This window comes from Hyaena hyaena, unplaced genomic scaffold (genome assembly GCF_003009895.1).
Source record: "Hyaena hyaena isolate Hyena2069 unplaced genomic scaffold, ASM300989v1 scaffold_354, whole genome shotgun sequence".
Taxonomy (NCBI): domain Eukaryota; kingdom Metazoa; phylum Chordata; class Mammalia; order Carnivora; family Hyaenidae; genus Hyaena; species Hyaena hyaena.
Window position 1 is genome coordinate 312928 of NW_024080988.1, and position 14955 is coordinate 327882.

Consider the following 14955-nt stretch of genomic DNA (forward strand, 5'->3'; position numbering starts at 1 on the left):
GAAGAATCTTTTCTGTGAAGCTTACCTTGACTATCCATACAAAGGTTACTCACATCTTTGACCAACCGCTGTACTTTGTCTAGGTCATTTTGGATATGTGTTTAAATACAAATGGGTTAGATAAATCAAATGCATGATCTTCGTCACCTGGAGCTTGCATGGTGCGTACTAAACATGTTATAAATATTCAGCTAATAAACATGTGTTAATTAAACAAGGAAGTACTCACCTCTGTCTGAGAGATGTTGAGATGGTTTAAAATAAAAGGTGAGCAATTATTCTGGTTTCTGCTGAATGAATTCAGGGACTGAAGAACATACAGGTGATTATTATAGGTAGTGGGGATAGTTAACCAGAAGCCACAGTGACATTAATTATGGTCATATCAGTTGTAGTAACGTTAAAATGCATGAAGCAAAACAGAAACAATGAAAGGTACGATTATAATGGCTACAACTGTATGGCCACAGTGAAGCGTTTTCTTGTCTGCACGGTCTTATGGTGGAATCTGTGGTGTTGCTACTAAAAGTTCAGTCCTGAATTTATTTCAATCCACATTTTCATAAAATTCTTTGAGAGAGATTTATTTTAATAAGCCAAATAATCACAGAGCATACTTCTGTTACTTTTAACTAAGAGGCCTGAATAACCTGTAAGAATAGAGATATTTATGGCTGGTATAGTTGTTTTAAAAATGGAAATTTATTTTATAGACATTGATTCATTGTGTATATACAAACAAACATACCATCCATTTCTTATTTAGTTTCCACAACATTAAAATTTAAGAGAACATGAATTAGCTGAACGGCTTACAAATGGTAGTCATTTCAGCATAATCTCTTTAATTAATTTTTATGGAAAATGTGAAAACCAAGGATCAAGTCACTATTTTCAACTGTCTTCCTGTAACTGTAATGAGAAAAAATGGGGGTGCCTGTAATTGTAAGACATACAACAGCACAAAGAACACAATACTTTGTCTACTTGGAACACCCTTTCTGTCTTTATTTGCCAAGACTATCTCAGTCACCTTCTGAAAAAAAAAATAATAATGTTTATTTATATTTGAGAGAAAGAGAGAGAGACAGAGTGTGAGCAGGGGAGGGGCAGAGAGAGCTGGAGACACGTATTCAAAGCAGGCTCCAGGCTCTGAGCTGTCAGCACAGAACCCCTCAAGGGGCTCAGACTCGTGAGCTGTGAGATCATGACCTGAGCTTAACATACTGAGCCCCCTCAGTCACCTTTCTAGATGTACTTCAGATATCAGTTCTGTGATATCTTTTTAAGATCTATGGAAGGACAATTAAAAAAATACCCTTCTTGTGTCTTTAATATTCTATACATATTATACTAAAAACTATTTGCCTTGGCAATTGTTAATTTATATAACCTACTAAGCTATTAACTTATAAATATCATAAATTATTCATCTTTATGTTTTGAGTACTTCACAGAGCTCTTAAAACACAGTAACAGCTCAATATATTTTAAGTAAACTCAGTGAATGAATGAACAGAGTCAATATTTTGAATGCAATAATGGAAAACACAGGAAATCAACTTCATATCAGAATACAAGTTAAATTGAAATTAAAAAATATACATATAAATATTACATGACTGTGTTTTGCATGTACTCAAATACTTTGATGGCAAAACTAGGGTAGTTCAGAAAAAGAAGAGCTCTGCAACACAGAGCAGACTAACATTTTCAAATAAGAAGTACAGGGGAGATTGCCAAAGGTGTTAAGATGTGAGAGAAAAAAAATGAGAGCAATGTGTGCATAAGAGCTTCAAACCAACCTGTCGTATGCTCTTCAAGTAATGGCCTTGGGGAGAGACTTGTACACTTAGAGAACTAGAAGCATCAAATGTCACTATTTCAATCTTTTCTTGGAAAGATGAAGAGTCAGAGGTCAGGGAATTTAGCCGACTTATTATTGAAAGGTGGAGAAACCAAGCAGGGAAGCCCAGCTAGAAATGGGAAAACCAGAGCTAGGTTCTCATCTCAAAGTAACAAAAAAACCAAAACACAACCCAAAACAAAAGAAAACAAAATAAAACCCAAAACAAATTAAAAAAAAAAAAAACCTTTGAAGCTATCTTCTATAACTTTGCTTTTGTTTTTACTCTTTTTTGTTTTGTTTTGTTTTGGGGCCCAGCTACTCTGCCTTTCAAAAGGGCAAGGATCACTATGGGGAGGTGGCAGAGTTAGCAACACAACTAAGATTTACTGATTTACTGTATATTCCAGTCAACATATTCTAAAGAGTAGGTACTTTATGAGTTTTAAAGTGATATTAGCCTGTGTTATATTCTTGCCATCACTACCTACTGTTACGGCCATGGTCAAATTACTGTCTAAATGTCAATCTTCAAATATGTAAGATGGGATTAATTAAGAATGTCTAGTTCAGAACGTAGTCCTGAAGAGTTACGTGAAATAACGTAGGTCAAGTGAATAACCCATATCCCAGCCGGTACAGTGATGCCATGACTCATGAAGATGGCTCTAAAGTTACCACGTCAGGCAGTGCAGCCTCTCTACATCAAAGATTTTTTAACATGGACATCACAACTATGCTGCCTATAACAGTCTAAGAATACAACTAGCACATGATCCAGCAATTCCATTTCCATGTATATATCTAAAGGAAATGAAACTATTTTCTTGAAGAGAGATCTGTAGTCTCATGTTCACTGCAGCATTACTCACCATAGCTAAGGTATGGAAAACAACGTAAGTATCTGTCAATAGATGAATGGGTCAAGAAACTACAGTATTAAAAAAATGGTAATTATATGATATGACAGAGGTGTTAGGGGAGATTACAGTGGTAATCATACTGCAACATATAAATGTATGAAATCAACACTTTGTACATCCTACATTTATATGCTCTATGTCCAATATACCTTAAAAAAAGAAAAAAACAAAATAAAAGGAAAAATGAAATAAATACAGGCAGACAGGAAAATAATATTTGGCCTTCACAAAAAGGAAATGCTTTCATTTGCAACAATCTAGATGAATCTGGAGGTCATTATACTAACTGAAATAAGCCAGACATTGAAAGATAAATACCGCATGGTACCACTAACACATAGTCTAAAGAAAAAAAAAAAATCAAAATCATAGTAACAGAGACAAGTGGTTGCCAGGGATAAGGGAGAGGAAATAAGCAGAGATTGACAGAAGGATTTAAATATAACAAAAAGAATATTGGGATCCAACTAGTGGTTACACTCTCAAGTTCCAATCACAAATATACATGATGTTGATTTTTAATTAATAAAGAAATCAATAGTTACATTCTGAATTTAGAAATAATAAGGTTTATTGGCAGGCTATGTTTTCTTTTGATTATACATATATATGTGGGTTAGAAGCAAAAACAACCATCATATTGTCTTGCCCACCATATTCAAGAGTACCTCATTTTTAGCATGTAAATCCTTTTTCATTCTGATTTCATCTTGCTATTTCAGCCCTTTTCCTATTTTTTTTTTCCCAAAGAAGGACTTCACACTGGTGATAATTACTAATACTACTAATATGGAAATTTTCTGAAATCGCTAACCCAAATTTTCTGCTATGATAAATCTTGTTTTCTCCTTTCTTCCCAACTGTCGTTTAGCCATCACCATTAGATGGACACTTCCAAAGAATATTTTTTTTCCACAGGAGCATTCTTCATGAATCTTGTTGGATTCTTTTGCACAGCTGCCCCCATCAGGTTTGTAACCACACTCACTTCAACTTTAATCTCCTACAAAGTCTCAATAATCGTCAGAAACCATATTAAACACACACACACACACACACACACACACACACACACACACACACAAACACAGATCTCCTGTGGGCCCAAGATGGCCTTTCTGGGAAGCACTTGGTCAGAAGAGAACTTCTTTGTGTAAATTTGTAAAAGATTACATTCTCCAGGCCGATAGCTCCAGAGGAGGACACAATGTGGGCTGGACTGAAACTCTCTCTTGCTCCTACAACAAAACACAGAAGTCCAGATCCTTATAGTATCAGTCCTAGATCTAAAACCTTTGGGGAGGGGGGCACCTGGGTGGCTCAGTCGGTTAAGCATCTGACTTCGGCTCAGGTCATGATCTCACGGTTTGTGGGTTTGAGCCCCGTGTCGGGCTCTGTGCTGACAGGTGGCTCAGAGCCTGGAGCTTGTTTCAGATTCTGTGTCTCCCTCTCTCTGACCCTTGCCTGCTCATGATGTCTCTCTCTCTGTCTCTCAGAAATAAATAAAAAACATTAAAAAATAATAAAATAAAATAAAATAAAACCTTTGAGGCCACAAATGTTTCAGAATCAGAAATTTTTAGATTTTAGGAAAGTAACTGTGTATTTTTGTAGCATCTCATGATCAAAGATGAATATTTCTTCAGCAAATATGTGAGGAGTCACATAATACAAGACAAACAAAACCCAGAAATAGTCTCACATCAGATAAGGGTAGGTTTGCCTCCAAATGTGAGTTCAGGCTGGGCTAAATACTGAAAGTTCTTATAATTTATGTTCAGATAAAAGTTAACCTAACCTGAACTCGTATTTGGTGGCAAACCTGCCCTGATCTGACATGACAATGTTTATAGTTATTAATTAATCTCTAAGCTTCTCAAGAAGAAGATTTGCAATTTATTCACCTTTGTATTCCTTTAGCACCTTTTTAAATGTTTGTTTATTGTTGAGAGAGAGACGGAGACAGAGACAGAACATGAGTGAGGAAGGGGCAGAGAGCCCGAGATGGGGCTCGAACCCACCAACTGGGAGATCATGACCTGAGCCGAAGTCAGTCACTTAACCGACTGAGCCACCCAGGCACCCCAAGACAATAACATTTTAAAAACAAGGGAAGGAAGATAACTAAATGTTAATTATCACAAAAGTGAAAACATTTGTCTTTCTTTTCTCCCCTTTCCTGCCATGCCCCTAGGAAGTATATGGGTGACTTAGTAATTGGGAACTGCATTTGTTATTTATTCCCAGCAGAAATTCACACACTAGGAGCAGAAGCCAGTGCTTTTTTGTTTTGCTTCATTATCCTAATGAATAAGACAAGACTTTTAGGGATTTGGAAGTGAATTACAGACATTGAAGTGTTCTACTCAGTTAAAAAAAAAAAAAAATGTTTGTATCTGTACACTTAAATAAGAGCAAAGAATGATTATTTCAGAAAAATTGAACTAAACCATGTTAACCTAGACTTAATTTACATATTTTGACAGTTAAACTTTTTTGACAGAAAATGCACCCTATATCAGAAACATATAAAACTGAGCTAGAATTGATGTTTTATATATCAAACGGGGTATCCCACTTTAATCCTTGAATCATATAAATCTACACACCTTTCTTTCTGCAGAGATAGTAAAATGCACCTTCTTTTTAATCCTTAAGAATGAATCATCACTATAAAGAAGTGTGGCTATTTTCAGAAGTAGAGTGGAAACTTGCATGGAGATAAAATCTAAAGCCCCTTGTATCTAGGTAACAAAAAATCCTAACATGCCTATTGTTATTCATCTCCATGGAGCCATATACCCCAAGCTTTCTACCCTCTTCACTATAAAACATTCTCTTATTTCAAACTAATTTTGAATTTAGAGAAAATCCACAATAAAAATAAACTAATACATATGAATAATATATGCATACAATCCTAGGCTAAAATTATTTCAAAGAGAAAATTAAGATGATATCAACCATTAATTAAATACCATTTGAGGAAATTTCTTGAAATTATTTTCCATATCAATTGTTCCAGCTGTTTTTTTTTCTGCAGAGTATTAAAGATTTCACTAAATGGAAATATTTTACATACCTGGCTAGAGAATCAATAATGAGCTGTTTGTTAGAAAAGATCACTGAGAGTATGTTTTTCTTAGTCTGGGTTGTCTTGAAAAAAGAACCTGAGACAAGACTTGAGTTCTGCTACCTGATCAGGCAGATGATCAGAGTGAGAGAGGCACCAAAAAACACACAAGCAAGCAAGCAAGCAAGCAAGCAAGCAAGCAAACAAACAAACATTATAGTGGACATTATCGAGCTAGGTACCGTTATGGAAAAATAGCACTCAGTATCAATGAAACCCACTGAATTGCATGTAGATTGCAAGGATGTCCTAATAAAGAATGGGAGGCTGGATCATTCATGCCTCCAGTGATTTATTTATTCCCTTGGTTGAAGAGTACTCTGAGGGATTAACACCCTTGAGTTTGTGTTACAACTGAACTTGGCTTAATCAAGAGACAAAAGATAATCCTTCCATGTAGATCAAGACTTTTGTGTAATTAAAAGAATGGGATGTGTAACCTGTTAATAGTGTTACTGGAGCATAGAGTTACAGGTCTGGGTCCTTCCACTTCCAAGCATATGGCTTATTTCCTTTCATTATTATAAGTGATATACATTATTTTTTGAGAATGCAACCTTTACCATGCTCTAGAAATACTACAAACACACACATACACATACACAAGATACATATTCCTGTGAAATTATGTATATATTTTCTGACATTTATATTAAAGCATACAAGAAGTCCCGCTCAGCACTTCAAAAGGAAACAGAAACATTTTATGATGGCATAAAAGAGGGCTCATGCACCTCCCTGGGGCAGCAAAGATCAGGCTGCACTCACAGAACCTCATCACTAAGACACCTCTGTTGCCATCCCCACCCACAAAGTGGACTTTGAAAATAAAAGGTAAGGCACCTCACCAGCAGAAGGCTGAGAGTCCAATAAGGGCAATAAAGGATTATCACTAAGTATGAAGTAGATAATGAGTGATGGATTTATATTGATAATCAGTTTGACTGATGTCTGACAAGGAGACAGAAGAGTCCTAATCTTTGAACAATAATTACCTATGAGAGGGAGCTACTGAATGACTTAGTAATGATGTAAAAAACATGAGTGTGATGATTACATCTGCATTCCAGGAAGATCATTTGGGTGAACTTAAGGAGGACATACTAGGGACATGTGAGGGTGAAAGAAGGGAGATACATAACCATCTACATATGAGAGGGGGTTAGTGCAGACTCACAGGCAAGGAAGGCTAAAGACCATATGCAGGCAGTGGGAATAGAAGAGAGAGGCATGATTTCAGGACTATTCATGCAGCCTAGCATGGAAATTGTTGATGGACTGAATGTTTAAAGACTCTCTGATGTTTCCGAGTTTCTGCTTGGGTGGCAAAGTGGATGGTAAAGTGGCAGAGCAGACATTCAGATCCCTCTTTCTCAGGTTTCCGACCTGGTACACTTTCTATTAAACCAAGACTTGCTGCCCAATTTTCAAAACAAAAGGAATGCATAAAATTTCTTCTTTAGAAACTCCTTTTTTTTGTTTTTTGTTTTCTGCATCTTTAAAAGATTTCTCAAGGAGACTCACAAGCAGTCTTCTTCGAACTACCCTAATTCACTTAATATTTAGATTAATATACTTGAATTTATTTCCTTGTCAGAAATAGACTGACTTGTCCAGCCAGCCAATAAAAACAGCACAGCGACACCATGTATTTCTATCAGAAATACAGTATAGGAACTGACAATAATAACTAATAATTATCCAATTTTAAGATGGAGAAGTACCTTTGACCTCTATTTGATCCCTCTGGTCTATCTAAGTCTGATCCAACATTGATTTCTTTCCCAAGGAAGCTGCCATAATCATATTATGGCTGATTTATCACAACATGCTTACTTGCTAGTAATTTCTCATCCTGAACTTGCTTCTCTCACTTTTTTCTCTTCCATGAAAAGACATATTGAAATGTTCTTTTTTTCCAAAGCAGGGCAAATTATCCAAGTTTTCCTCCATATTTCCCTCAGTGGGTGGTGTTAAGTGACCTTTAATCTTTGAGAACTATCCTAATTGCACTATATATGTTGGCAGGACAAAAATCAAATGTAAATAAAATAAATAAAGCTTTCTGCAGGAAATCTAATTTAGATTGCAAATATGGTAATAGAGAAAGAACATATGCTCAGAAATCACTAAGTTTAGGTTCTAGATTTTTCCACTAAATATTTTTGTGATTTTGAGCAAATCACTTAGTTCCTTTTGAATCTTTGTGTCTTCGCTTTATACACTACATCTAAATGAACCCACTCTGTACACACAAATATGCAAACCTAATAATTTTAAGCAGATCTCAAATTTCTGATAATAAATATCACAAAAAAATCATAACTACAGCTTAGTGTGGACTTCACTGTCACTTAGTAGATCAGTAAGTATGTACTCATCATTCAAGAAGGGCACACATTTCACTTCAGGTGAAATGAAATTTACATGAAAAATACCTTTGAAAGTATCCAGTACTCTTGGATCATACCGCTGGGGTTCCTCAATTTACAAATGACAAAACTGAGGGTCAGAGAGATTGAGTGGTGTGACTAAGGTTCACACAGCTTATTAGTTCTCCCTTCAAAGGACTTCAAGCCAAGGCTTGTACTTTCTAATCCAAATCCTTATAATTCCTCCGCCAAAAAATTAACAGTTGCTGGCACATGGCCATTAACAAGGAAATTAATCAGGAGAGATCAGATAGTGCTATGCAAACAAACAACTCCCAAATCTTGATGATTTAATACATTTTTTCCTTCATTCATGCTTTACCTCTGCTGTAGGTTGCTGGGAGCTCTGCTGTATATCATTGCCATGGTAGGTGCCAGGCTGACAAAACAGCCATTATCTGGATTTTTGCCAGTCACCATGAGGAAGAGCGAGAGAAAGGAGCAAAGCACAGCATGGTTCTTAAACTACTTCCTACAAGTAACAAGTCACTTTTTGTCACATTTAATTGGCTAAGCAAGTCACATGACCACATGCCGCTCCAAAGAAGATGGGAAAGTTAATCTCTGCCCAATGCCCGAGACTATGACATATTTAAATGAACATAAATAATAAGTACAATAGCATACTTAGGAAGTGAAGAACATTCAAAAATTAATTTTAGTCCCTAAAATAGAGAAGTTAGGGAATGTTCTTTGGAGTCAGATTTATAATGTCCAATTCTCTTATAAATTGTCCCTGAGTCTCTGACATAAATCAAATCTTCAGGAACAATAATATATGTACTTCTGAAAATTTCACAGTCAACATTTAAAGCAGGCTTTACCTATCAGTGGCTTGCTGTTAATACTCAGTCAGCATATGGGTTATTTGGCCCACATAGTATACATACATAGTTTTCATACTGAAATAGCTACTGGTTATTTTTTCATGGAGATTTCAGGCAAGAAAACTGGTTTTTGGTTTCTTTTAAAAATGAAAGATCTGGGGGCGCCTGGGTGGCTTAGTCGGTTAAGCGTCCGACTTTCACTTAGGTCCTGATCTCGTGGTTCGTGGGTTCGGGCCCCGCGTCGGGCTCTGTGCTGACTGCCAGCTCAGAGTCTGGAGCCTGTTTTAGTCTGTGACTCCCTCTCTCTCTGACCCTCCCCTGCTCACGCTGTCTCTCTCTCTCCTAGAAATAAATAAAACATTAAAAAAAAAAAACAGTAGCATTTGCTATTTAAGAATAAAAATGAAAGATCTGGTAGATGGTGGCAACCATTCCTTTACAGCAAAAGTTGGCTAAACAAACAATAACCTATATATTTGGATCAAGAACTTTCTAGTTTGACCTTGACCTCACAATTTTCTCTTTTCCTAACAATTGGTTTCTATGACTTATTAAATGTGATGACCAGTCAGAATCTGTTAACTGTGCATCAAAATGTACTTTTCCCTTCTTTGGACTGAAAGCTAGCTTATATTTCTGTTTTCTTTGTACTTGAGCAAAATGATTCATTCCTCTCTGGTAAAATGTGAATGGAAGTGGTGGGGACCACTTCCAGAATTTGCCCATAGTCCATATTCTCCGTGCCTGGGATAGTGCTGAACACATACTCTGAACTATTATAGAGATTAGAAAAATGAATGTCCATTGTGTTAAGCCTCTGTTTTTTTGAGATCTATTTGTTACAACAGCAGTTAATAAGCCTACTCCAAGTAACATATGACTTATGTAGACATGTCAGGAGTGGTCACAATAAACTATTTAGAGAAATTCTTGGATATAATGTTCTTGAAAATTCTCACGGACCAAACCATTTCATTTTTCTTTAGTTGTAGCAGAGGGGCAGGGGTGAAGAGGGCATAGAGAGAAAAAAAAAAAAAAAAGAAATATGAAAATACACTGCATGGTTTGAGAAATACTAGTTCAATCAGTTTGGCTTCATTTTAGAAGAGAAGGAGAAATTGCACAATTTTATTAGGATGAGAATTCCAGGTTAAGAGAATTTGGACGAGACTGTGGGGAAAGAATAAATCAGTTTGTTCAGAATAAGAGTGATATAGTCTTACATCTGTTTTTAGGGCCACTAATTTGATATCACTGTAAATTATAAGTAGGTAGCCTGGAGAAAGGAGGATAGTTAGGAGGTGCTACAGGCATATAATTGAAAGAGAGATTATGAGATATCACTTATTGAATGCTTAAAAATTCCTGGGGCCCTAGGCAAATCACTTCCTATGTTTCATCTATCCATTTTACAGAAAGTGGTATTTTTAAATGCTAATCGACTTAGCAAAAATCGCATAGGTCATGGGTGGTACACCTGGGATTTGAACTTATATTCATCTCTTTTTCAAGTCTAGTACAATAATTACTGTAGTGTAGTGTATAATGCAAACTAAACTTTGATAGTGAAGACAAAGTAGTAAACATATAGGAGTGAAAAAGTAGGTAGGATTTATAGTTGATTTAAACTGTATGGAGATGTTACTAAGTACCAAGCACTGTGCTAGAAAAGTAAAGCAGTGTTTTGACTAGCAAAGAATTTAGCGTCCAGGGTTAATTGAGGATTTGAGATAGACACAATGGTCAGGCCATCGTTCCATTATTGCATCCCTTTCCATAAAAAGAGATTACGATAATTGATTTTAAAAGATGGTCCCTGAAGAATTAAGACTCCCACTATTTACGTTATTATGTATCTCCTTTGTTCATTGAATCCAGGCTGTCCTGGAACTAGGTTAACCAAACGAATGTGTAAATTCAGCCTTTGCTTGTACCTACTTAGCCTTTAAGAACACAGACGGTTCTTCTATTTCTTCCTTCACGGAAATCTAACTTCAGGGAGCCTTAAGATACGAATTAAGAAGTTTCACTACAAGGTGGAGACTGCACATGGAGAGGCCACATGAAGAAAGCACAAGGAAAGATAACATGGAGAAGAGAACCCTTCAGGCTACATGAAGAGGGAATGAGGCCCAGCCGTCTCAGAATCCCAGACAAGCTTTTAGATGAATCTAAGTCCTATGCACCATTGACCTTCAATAACATGAGAAACACCATGTAAGATCAGGCTAAATGATCCCAGACAACACAGGATGAGAGATAATGAATGGTAGTCATTTTAAGTTTTTAAGTTTGGAACATTTGTTACACAGCAATAGATAATTGAAAGCGCGATATTATATGCCTGTGAGATATTAGAAAAGGTGAAAGGAATGTCTTTGAACCAAATAAATAACCTGGCTAAAATAATAATAATGACAGCAATAATTATAATAATATCAATAATGATATTATCAGGAATTTTTTAATTTAAACTTTGATTGCACTAATTGTATCTTGTGTTACTCTATTGATTCAGATATAAAAAAACACATCATGTGTACTTTCAAACAAGATTCTAACACCCTTCCAATTACAGCAACATTCATTGGAACCTAATCCAATGGACTGAACCCATAAGGAGGGTAAAAAATTGTTCCCCCAAACCAGTACTATAAAAAAACTCCACTGATTTATGCATTTCATCTGCTCTAATTATCATCATAGTTAGAAATGGCATCCCTTCACATATAATGAAATAGTCTGTTCAGACAGCTGTCCAGTTACTTGAAATTCCAGTCATCCTTCATCTAAAGCTTTCCAGAGTGGCATATGTTATTAACCCATTGCTTAAAGACTACCTGGTTTTGGGACTTCAAACTATAACTGGTGGGCAGAGGACATTACTACATTGTGATCACATTTCTCTGCCTAAAATAAATGAACTATAAATATGGACAGAAGGCTTCACTTCAACATTGCCAACGATTCATGAGATACAAGTGAGTTGTTGTGTTGCAGGTAAGGCAATTGTGTCCACAGATTTGACGTGCAAGAAGTATCTGTGGAAAAACATATGAGTTCCATCAATCCATTGCCTATTGATTTTGAGAGAAAATGAGGGGTTGATTATCGATCCCAGGTAAAAGAAGAAAAATGAAACCAACCCAGGCAAGGCAAGAATGTATTTTCAAAGGAAAGCCACCTGGTTGTCTAAGAACACAGCTTTAGGAGGAATAGTGCATGATAGAATCATAAACTTTTCATAAATTGTCAGCTGGAGAAATGCCAACAAAAGAGAGATATGGGAGTATTTTTCTTATACATGACTAACTCCTGTTAATATTACAAGATTCTGATCATATGAAAAAGAAATATGTTTGCACATATGCAACCATAATTTATGGTACAAACTGGTACTAATACTAGTATGAAATTTGAGAGGGCACTGTTGAATAAAAAGGATGTAAAAGCTTACTAATTTTTAATTATTTAGTATAAAAGTCACAAATGCTTGTTGTAAACAAAGGCATACACGGTCACACAGGGAGAGAAGAAAAATGTGTAAATCAAAAAGTGAAATGGTTCTCTTATCTGCTCCCACTCACATTCTATCTCCTCAGAGGTAACTAATGTTAATGGATATACAACTTTTCAGACACATCTATAAACACATACAGATATCTACATAGATACATTTTTAAAAGTGGAGTTAAGATACATGTTGTTTTGAAACTTGATTTTTATAATAATCAATAGTGACATGTATTAGACTTCATCACTGTTTTAGTGCATACAGAGATAACTAATTTCTTAAATGGTTTGCTTTTATTTCAATGAATGGATGAAACCAATTATTTAATGCTTTGTCTACTGATGGATGTTTGTGTAATATCAACACTTGTGTGAATATTTCTATGGCAAGATAATAACAACAATAATAATAGCGATTACTCTAATACATGACAATTTCACATGCTTACTATGTACTAAGCACTATGCTAAATGCTCTGTGTGCTCAGTCTTGTTAGCAATTTTTTGAGGCATGTATTATAAATTGCACCTTTCAGATAGTAAAATGGAGGCTGGAGAAGGTGATATAATTTGTCCACATCACATAATTAGCCCCCTCAACACAACCATGATTGGAACCGTTACTCTGTACCAAAGCCTGGATTTTTGGAAATCACACAAAACTGTCCTTTGAAAAAATTTAGAAGAAATACTGAGTAAAAACACATGTCTCTTTAAACTTTCATAGAATACTGATTCGATCTGTGTCTACTCAGATACTTAATATATCAATTTAACTGTACATATGTAATAATAATCTCATAATAAATAAGATCATATATTACTTAAGCTATTTTAATTTTTCCCTCTGGCATTTTACAAAGCAATTTTGGAAAAGCTCATCTTGTGTATCATTTACATCAGTGTCTTTCTTTTTATTTATTTTTTAAATGTTTTTATTTATTTCTGAGAGAGAAAGAGGCAGCGTGAACAGGGGAGGGTCAGACAGAGGGAGACACAGAATCAGAAGCAGGCTCCAGGCTCTGAGCTAGCTGCTAGCACAGAGCCCGACACGGGGCTCGAATCCACAAACCGTGAGATCATGACCTGAGCCAAAGTTGGCCGCTTAACTGACTGAGCCACCCAGGCGCCCCTACATCAGTGTCTTTCTAACAACCAGAGCCACTTTTAAGCCATCCTGCCCAGGTTTTCAGCACCCATCCTTTTCCCTTGCATTTAAGTTGTAGAGGATATAAGACTCTTTGAAAGTAGTGTGAATTTGTCCCTGATCATTTTTTAAAATGTTTATTCACTTTTTGAGTGAGAGAGAGACAGAGCACAAGTTGGGGAGAGACAGAGAGAGAGGGAGACACAGAATCCAAAGCAGGTTCCAGGCTCTAAGCTGTCAGCACAGAGTCTGATACAGGGCTCGAACTCATAAACCCTGAGATCATGACCTGAGCTGAAGTCAGACACTTAACCAACTGAGCCACCCAGATGCCTCTGTCCCTAATCATTTTATCCTTAGCTCAAAGCAGTTAATACTATGATACTAGAACTTTTTTTTTTTTTACCCTTTCTCATTCTTATAAGCTTATACATGCTTTCCAAAATGTAATCATTTATGGAATTATCTTCTATCTGTCATCTATCTATCTATCTATCATCCATCTATTGTTGAGAGCATGTGCATGCAAGCAAGTGGGGAAGGAGCACAGAAAGAGAAGGAGGTAGAGAATCCCAAGCAGGCTTTGCGCTGTTGGTGCAGAGTCTGATGCAGGGCTCAAACCCACAAACCATGAGATCATGAATTGAGCAGAAATCAAAAGTCAGTGTCTTGACTGACTGAACCGCTAGGGCATGCCCCAAGTTGTCTTTTAAAAAGTACTATGAGTTCATAGCAGCACTCTCCACAATAGCCAAAACATGGAAAGAGCCTAAGTGTCCATCAACAGATGAATGGATCAAGAAGATGTGGTTTATCTATACCATGGAATACTACATGGCAATGAGAAAGAATGAAATCTGGCCATGTGTAGCAACATGGATGGACCTTGAGGGTGTTATGCTGAGTGAAATAAGTCAGGCAGAGAAGGACAAGTATCATATGTTTACACTTATAGGAGGATTAGGAGGAACTTAACAGAGAACCATGGGGGAGAACAAGGGGGGAAATAGTGGGGGAGAGGGATAGAGGCAAACCATGAGAGACTCTTGAATGCTGAGAACAAACTGATGACTGATGGATGGGGGTGGGAGGGGAGATGGGCTCGGAGAGGGGCCCTTGTGGGGATGAGCACTG